This window comes from Lissotriton helveticus, chromosome 3_1, assembly GCF_964261635.1.
Source record: "Lissotriton helveticus chromosome 3_1, aLisHel1.1, whole genome shotgun sequence".
NCBI lineage: Eukaryota > Metazoa > Chordata > Amphibia > Caudata > Salamandridae > Lissotriton > Lissotriton helveticus.
Window position 1 is genome coordinate 455,181,152 of NC_136061.1, and position 9,314 is coordinate 455,190,465.

The following is a 9,314-nucleotide window of genomic DNA, read 5'->3' on the forward strand; positions in this document are numbered from 1 at the left end:
GATTATAGGTGAAAAGCATTATAAACAATAAAATAAATCATCTTAGCGAGTAAGCAGACATAATGCAAACATTTTCACATGTGTCTTTAAAAAGTCACACTTTCCATGAAGCAGATAGAAGAGTCTAAATATAGAGAGAATTGAAATAGTAGAATATAAAATTACCAAATGAGGGAAAACAGAAAATCTAGAATAGGAACCGTGACAGTATTCATGGTACTGAGGCTCATCATAGGTGCACTTCTCGACTAATCCCCAACATATTGTGTTCTCCACAGACCTTCAGACAGTCAATTTCATCAAGCCTAGGTTTTACAGCATTTAGGGAAGGGAGGTCCTGAATGTATTAGAAGCCACTGACTATAATAATATACTCTAGTTCTACCAAGGTTCATTGAACAAATATACAGGAACCATGAAGCACACCATCCACGCCATATAATTTTTCTACTTTAGTTTTCGCGTAATCACTTGTCTCTTCCTGGTAACTGCCTGTGTTATCATACAGATACCTTAAACAAATCTCATTTGCCTTTTTCACTAATAAAATACATCAGTCTTGGTTCAGTTTCTTTGACCCTTTTCTGCCCCAAGTTTGTGGTCCACTTGAACTAATTTTGTTCAGCATAGTTGCTTATCTGGCTTTTCTTTATTTAATTACTTTAGTTTATTTGATTCATGCCAACAACAACAAACAAAAAAAAACACCTACTACTTCCTTTTTTAGGTCTCGCACCTGCGAACCGGATCGCAAAGCGATCCGTCGCTGCGAGACTTATTGTGATCATTCTGCCTTTCAAGGACTGAAAGGGAGAGGACAAGAGACTGGCACGCGCACGCATGAAGCAGCCTGCCGGGATCAGGTCGCGCGCGTCAACACGCGCTCCGATTCCGGCAGGCTCTTCAGTCACCATGGATCACTCTCACGCACGCGCACACATGTAGACACACTCCCGACCCCCCCTCACCAACTCACCGTGCTCTACACACAGACACATGTACACAGACACATGTACACAGACACACGCACACACATCTCCCCACTCACCGGTCTCTTTCTCCGGGTTCCGTGTCTCTCTCTCCCGCACTGGTATCTGCTGGTCTTCACCCGGGCCCCCTCGTCTCTTTCTCCGGGTTCCGTGTCTCTCTCTCCCGCACTGGTATCTGCTGGTCTTCACCCGGGCCCCCTCCTGGGACCCGGGACTTCAGCTGCCACTTCGTTTTCGCTCCGGGGCTCGCTCCTAAAAACGAAACTTTGGAATGACGCGCATGCGCAGGCAGCCCCCGCCCTCAGTTACAACCCAGTACTGAGCTGCTTTTACTTTCGTAGTCTTCCGTGTTCGCTGCGGTGGCTGCTGTTGTTTGTACTTGTTTGTAAGCCGCTTCAAACATTTACCATAATGAAATGTCCAATTATAATTGTTTACATCTCCTCTCAGAAGTCCTTTGTTTATGTCACCGGTAGAAGCCAATTGTCTTTGTTAAAAACTTCAACTCCCGGCATGCCATGGCTACACGCACGCGCACTGGTGCCCGCGCCATCTTTAGCATCTTTAGAACCGCAGTTAGGAAGGCTACCCCTGTTGTTGTGTGTATCTGCAAGCCACTGGTTCACCGATGCTCCCAGGGAAGGTGGGTACGGCTCCTCGGGGAATGGGAGGAGAATCAAGTTGGCAAGGCAGCGCCCTTTGCTTCTCACAGGCTGCTGCTTTATGTCTATGTGGGCATAGATGGTAAAGCTACCCCTGTCACTGAGCCATGGCGCCCCCTTCTCCTAGTCACCAGAGAGCTCCGTAGTTAAATGTCAGACCTGCTGGATAACGGGTTACCTTCAACATTATCTGACAGTCCTGCCGACGGAATATATGACCTTCCTCAGAGCCAACCTAGTGACAGACGTCTGCCTACTGTCCTCCCAATGATAATCCTACATAATAAATTGCCTCAGTTTCCTCACAACTCTTCTTCCGATCTACTGCAGTGTCCAGCCCAATATCCCCATTGCTTCTCACAGTCATCCCGATGCTCTTGAAGTCTTTCCACTGCCCATAAACATTTTTATATTGTCTGCCCCTCAAGACTTACGCTGCATAGCCCAGCTGCTCCTCTCCACGTCAGTACTGCTCTTTCCCCAATTTACATGCACTTCTCTGCCCTTCAGTCTCTCTTTCTAGCCGGCCTCACCCTCGCCGTGCTTTCTTGGCATTTTCAGTGCTGCTACCCTACGCCAATGTTTTGCTTTCCCTCCCCCTTGCGCTGCTCTCTCCCCAGACACTACTCCCTGCATGATGTACTTTAGTAGATTGTCACTAGGGTTGTATGAGCTGAAGGGGACGCCGTTTATGTTCCTGTGTCAAGGCTTTTACTGGAATAAATATAAGCGCTTCGACGCATCGTCAGGGGTAGTAAGAGCTATGTAAATGCAATTTACAATTTCATGCTCGACTGACACGTGTGAGACCAAGTCTTTACACTTCACTACGCTGCCCCTGTTATCCCTGCCGCTCTGCACTGCTCTCGCTCCAAGTACTTCTTTCTTCACTCTAGTTCTTCGCTGCTCCTCCCTCCCCCTTCTTTCTTAGCCTCTTCACTGCTCTCATCCACAGCCCCTGCACCGCCCCTTCCCTGCGGTGCTTTCTGGCCTCTCTTGTTTTTTGCATTCCCCGCCTCCCATTTCTGTACTCGTCCCCAGCTTCCGCTGCGTCGCCTTCTACATATGTTTGATGCCAGCGGCGAGCGAGTCATGCAAATGGGGTATCGGTGCATAGGTTTGAGCAGGCATGTTCAAGGTTAACACCGAATAAGCAAAATACAGGCCACTTGCATATCACTCGTGGAAACCATCACTTTGAAGCTCAACTGGAGTTCACTAGTTGGGAGAAGTCCATCCCTTCATACCCTGTAACTTGCTTCTCTAGGGAGGAAGCAGTTCTGTGACCTGAATGCAGGAAGATGCCCGTGGTATGGCCAACACTCCTGGATCTGAGCAGGGATGAGTGCAAGAGGATTCTGCGCAAGTTGGGTAAGATAAAGTGTTTTGCATTTGTTTACCTGCTGTTGGACATGTTGTAACTCCTTGTACGTTCCCTGTCTCAGTTGTGTGTTGTAATTCGATGGCAGCGATCGTATGTGATTTGAAGTGCCTTGTTCCAGACAAATCTGTTTCAATCCAGTGTCATACACGAGCAGTAATTATTGCACATTGCGTGTGCCTTTTCGCAGGCGTTACATTGAAATCGTTTTGATCAGCCTTTTCCTGATGTTTGGGATGGAATGCAAATTATTTTTTGTCATAGTACGACCATGGTTAGTTTCGTTTTTTTTCTAGTTCCTGCCAGTTAAGTGAGAAAATTCTTGAGGTGCAGGGCTGTAGTTGGGCATCCAACCTCCTATAATGCTTTGTATCAAACCTGGTCTCTGGAACACTCAGACGATACGCAAGTTTTGAAAATGGTATGTGTGTGTTAATAGAACTGGGGAAGATAAGTGCAAAAAGGTTTTGCAAGCAGGTTTTTTTGTATAATATTAAAGTATATCTGTCTACAAATCAGAATCCCACAGACCTACTGTAAGTTATTTTAAGGATTGTTCCTTTCCTTAAAGTGTCTGTAGATTTTGAAAAGTTTGTCAGTTGCCTTAGGTTTGCACCAGGTTATGGTCTAGCAGCCCTTTTTGTGGATGCTTGATTAGGTGAGATATCAAATTGAAACTGCTGTAATTGAGTGAGTACAGTACCTGAACCTTGGTGTTACTGATGCACCTCCAGAGTTGTATAATCCTGTTCTTGTGCACTTCTGTAATTGACCACTTCATGTCAACTTAATAGAAACTGCAAGATGGTACAACGATTTGGGAGGTGCATGTGTTTGGTTTTTATTTTTATTTTATCTATTTTTTGCTTTCGGAGTCAAAGGAGACAGAAGAATGATGAAAGATGTGCATGTGGGTATAACCTATTTAACCATAAACATATTGGTGTCTTACACTAGTCATGTACTGCTTATCTGGATACATTGCGATGGAGGATCTTATTGGTGTCCTTCATTTCGGGTAATTGGTAGGACGCGTTGTCTTTGACAATGGATATTTGCCTTCAAAGTTTTGTGTTACCTAGGTCCTTTTTAAGTCTCGCCAGAGACAGAGTGCTGTCTCTTCGAGTCCTTTAGTAAGTGGCTTTTAAAAGTGCCTCCAGCGGCTTTTGCTGGCCTACAGCTTGCATTCACGTGCAGAGCTGCTATCTGTGTTTTTAGGTCTCGCCTGAGACAGCGCATGCGCTGTCTCTTAGAAACATTTAGTAAGTGGCTTTTAAAAGTGCCACCAGAGGCTTTTGCTGGCCTACAGCTTGCGTTCACAAGCTCGTGCATAGCTGCCATCTGTGTTTTTATTGCTGTAATCGTGCTCCTCTGCTTGCACTACCCCCCTCCCTCCTGGTCAGCTTCATTTGTGTCTTCTAGCTGTGAATCATGCTCCTCTGCTCGCACTCCCCCTCCCTCCTCGTCAGTTTAATTTGTGTCTTCTATCACTGTGAATGCTCCTGCTTCCACCAGGCACACACACCATCAGTCGTCAGTGCATGCTTTCACCAGGCACACACACCACCAGTGCACGCTTCCACCAGGCGGCAGTGCACGCTTCCACCAGGCACACACACCACCAGCCGTCAGTGCACGCTTCCACCAGGCACACACACCACCAGCCGTCAGTTCACGCTCCCACCAGGCACACACACCACCAGTTGTCAGTGCACACTCACCAGGCGCACACACTACCAGCCGTCACGCACTACCAGCCATCGGTGCATGCTTCCACCAGGTACACACACCCAGCCTTCAGTGCATGCTTCCACCAGGCACACACACCACCAGCTGTCCGTTTCCACCGGGCACGCACACCACCAGCCGTCCGTGCACGCTTCCACCGGGCACGCACACCACCAGCCGTCCGTGCACGCTTCCACCGGGCACACACACCACCAGCCGTCAGTGTACGTTTCCACCGGGCACACACACCACCAGCTGTCAGTGCACGCTTCCACCAGGCACACACACCACCAGCCGTCCGTGCACGCTTCCACCGGGCACACACACCACCAGCCGTCAGTGCACACTTCCACCAGGCACACACACACCACCAGCCGTCAGTGCACGCTTCCACCGGGCACACACACCACCAGCCGTAAGTGCACGCTTTCACCAGGCACACACACCACCAGCTGTCAGTGCACGCTTTTACCAGGCACACACACCACCAGCCGTCAGTGCAGCAAGCAGGCTCTTGGTAAATATGTGTTCGATGCCTGGGAGCGAGTGGGTCGAGTTTCCTTAAACCATGCTGAGTATGCAGGTGCAGTGCATGAACTCCTGTGTGAGTGAGTCATGCTGCCTGGGGCTCACTCACTCCACACTTGTAAATTGTGACTGCACCAGGCTTTTTCTCATTTGCAAACTTCGGCACGTGCGCACAGCTATGCAGCCCCCACACCCCGGGAATGACTGCTTCCTACAACCAGAATGGAAACAACATTCAGAGCAATGAAAACAAGTTCAATTGATGCAAAGAACTGTTAACAAAAAACCATGTCCAGCTATTGTAGATCTGGCAACTTAATCAACAAAAAACAAACGAGCATTGGCATAGCCAATAGGTCTCGCTTTTTGGACCCTATAAGTATTTAGTTATGCAGCAGAATATCCTTGGTGCAACAACACCAACTGTTGCATGGCTGAACACTTTTAAGGTCCCAAATGCGAGACCTATTGGCTATGCCAATGCTTGTTTCCATTGTGTTCTGCTGGGCATATCCTCATCTGGAACCTCGTTTCCTCTACAGTACCCCTCCTCCCTTCTAGGGATGGCCCCACCAAAGAATGAGACCAATCCCAAACCAGAGCACCTGCCTGTGTCAGCCACATTCCTCAAGGTGAATGGCAGGAGCCAAGTACTAGTCCTGTCCTCGCCTGGGTTGGGAGGAACTCAGCGGAAAACAGTTTCCTCCCAAAGGCTTCCTTCTGGTCTGTTCTGTTGGGCAACCTTCATTGCCCGCTTTAAATCACCCCTCTGCGTTTTGTCCTGTGGGACTCACTTCTTTCTGAGCTTGTCCCCTCTATTCTAAGTGCTCTCCCTCTAGCCTGTCTTCTCACTGTGTTCAGGTTTCCCGGTTTCACTAGGCTCCCTTTGTGATGACGTGGAAAGGCCTTTTGTCTCTTTCTATTCTCTTTTTCCTCAAATGTGTAATGCATACCTATAGTAACCCCACCATATAACAGTACCTACCATACAGGCGTCTCAACATCAATGACAATTCATTATGGAAGTTGTGGCAAAATTACAACGCTCTCAATAGTATAACAAGTGGTAGAAATTGAAAGACCAATAGACCAGTTTCGTATTGTGTGACATCCAAATGAAAACTCTTTTAGTAAATGTACTTGGATGCCAAACTCCTTGCTTCTGCCCCTTCTGGTGACTCTATATTTCTAATGAGGCTGTTGCCCAGGATTCCACTATATTATCCTGGTACTACAGCCGAAAATGCATACAATCAATCATACAGCAGGACTCTCAACACCCCAAAACAAACGTTTGATCTGCTCAAGGCATGCTCGAGGTGTTTTCTATGATCAGGAGGCATACTGACTTACTCCTACTCCACAGATATGATGTGCAGTATCACACTCCTGTGCTGTATGCTTCACAATGTTGATGATGTGCTTTCACAGATTTCTCAACGCGGGCAGTCGTGGATGGCCACTACAACTCGCATTGAGAAATCTTCTGCTTGAGTTGAGAAAACTGCTACTCAAGTTGAACTTCTACTTGAGCGGCAGAAAGAAGCTGCGCCCTCTTGTGCTGCATGTGATGCTGTTTTCCCTAATTTTACAGGGCCGGACAAACACCCTGCACTAAAAAGGTGCATGAACAGCATGAGGTAATGCACGGCACCACCCGCGGAGCTTTGCTTAGCTTGGCAGAGTTTTTGTCTCTTTGCGGAGAGCCACGTAACTCTGTGAACTCCGCCCAGGCCTAAAATCCACAGAGTAATGAGTGTTCATCAACGCATGATGGAGTCCCTATCCTGGAATGCTCACCTCTGGAGGAAGAGTTTCTACATGAGCATAAATTCCCGTTTTGCGAACACACACCTTTAAATTACAGCTGTTAAGAATGCAGTTTGCAAAGCTAATCTCAACGTAGGTGCGTAAATTACTCTGTGATTCTGGTGGGTAACCACTTCCTTACCCTTGAGTATTAAAATGCAATATTTCAAGGATAAGGGATCTAAAACAGAAGGGATTTAATCATGAACCAGTATCATGTATGTTTATTGTGTTGAGTGTGTCATTTCCCAATGCATATATTCACATAAAATCTAAAAGTAGACAAAGGTCATCATTTCAGAAATTGTTGAACGAACATTTTGTTGTCCGTGATCCATCATATAAGTGCCTTTGTGGTGCTTCAAATGAATTGTCTAGGATATCAATCTTTTTTGTTACACACAATATAGTTCCAATTGAGTTTCATATAGTATACCTTGATTTGATATACTTATTGTTCCAATGCAGTTTAGTAATCCTGAGTTTTGTTGTTGTTAAACAGGTTGATAAGGGCTTTGTTAAGAATCTTTAGAGGCCAATATGAGTTTTCCCTCTCACTCTGGTGCATAGGTCTGGGGTTTTCTTAAGGCTGAAATTTAAACAATATAGGATGTGGCTTTTGACAGGTATTTCGGTTTGATTGTAATATCCGGGTTAGCAGTACCATCCTTTGTGAATATTTTGCCATCTTGTTTTAGTACTGCACCTGTGATCAGTTATGAATTGAAATGTAACTTTGTACACATGCAAGGCGATTGTGCGATGTTAAGTAATAAGATGTGTTGAGAAAAGGCTGTAATAAATTCGTAAGTAAATCAAAATTATATATTAAGTGACTCCAGTAGTTTGAGATAGCTATAGGTAAGCATGCACTGGCATATACAGTTTGTGACAGTTCCAAAAACACCTTTCAATTATGTTGCTAGTTCTAGAATACGTTTGATAGAGTTTGTAACTTTCTGATGTTTTTGCATACTCCTAAAAGAGAAACATATCATTATGTGCCCACTATCTGATACTCCGCATTGAAGCTACAAGTGACATGCATTCATGCTTCTGATATGCTACCTCTTTATTCCTGGTATTTATTTGTCTGTCCTTGTTAGGGTCTAGAAGATGAAAATGAGGATATTGGTATCAGCATTCTGTTGGTAGGTTTGTCCAAAAGAGTATTCCAAGAACTAAGGTAGAAATGTACTGTTGCCCAACACGTTTTGCCTTTACCCTGCACTTTTTTGCTGAAATTCACTTTTGTTGACATTAGAGCTCTCTGCACTTAACCACTGCTATCCAGTGATAATGTATGTGTGTTTTCCCTTTTAAACATGGTAACAGTGGCTTACACCTGTTTGAGTTTTTAATGTAATACCCTGCTTTAAAAAAATGGGCTGTGGGTTGACTGGGGTGTGAGCCCTGGTCAAGCAACAACCACAATCCTTGTCAGAGTGAGGCACAAGCCAACCCTAAATTAACCTGTGCTCAACCTTCTGCTAGCATGGCACAGAGCAGTCATGGCTTGCTCAGAGGCAATGTGTAAAGTATTTGTGCAAAACATAAAATGGTAATAAAGTGAAAACACCACATAGAAAGGTTTGCACACAAGGTTAGAAAAAGATGACTTTTTGAAAATAAATGAAATACAACCAAAACAACAGAAATCCGCCAGTAGACCTTGAGATATGCAATTTTTAAGATTATTATGAAAATAACACCAAAAAGCACAAAGTACCAACTGTGGATATATAGCTGCACCAGACTGGAACTCAGTCCCAATTTCAGGCTAACTGCAATGGAGCGTGGGTGACTAGAGAGAGACAGTTAGGCCCACTGAACAGGATAACTTAAATCCTGGTTTGCGTTGCATAGCGAGGATCCATGTCAAAGATGCATCATGCACCCAAAGCAATGCGTCGGTTCGAGATGTAGTGAGGCTGTGCTGCGAGGGCATGGTCATCAAGGATCCAATGATCGGGCTTGCGACATAAAGTCTGGCGTCGAGAATGCCGCGTGCAATTGGGGCGAAGCGCCAGTTCCGAGGAGCTATGAGACTACATTGTGGCGATCGTCATTGTTGTTGAGGCTGCCGTCGACTAGGGATGCAAGAGCTTGTGCCAAGAATGCATTACTCAGCCGTAGTTCTGATGGGGCTGCCATAAGCCTAGGTGGCACCATTTGGCGGGGTAGGCTCTCAGATGGCAGAGTCCAGGTGCAGGTGCA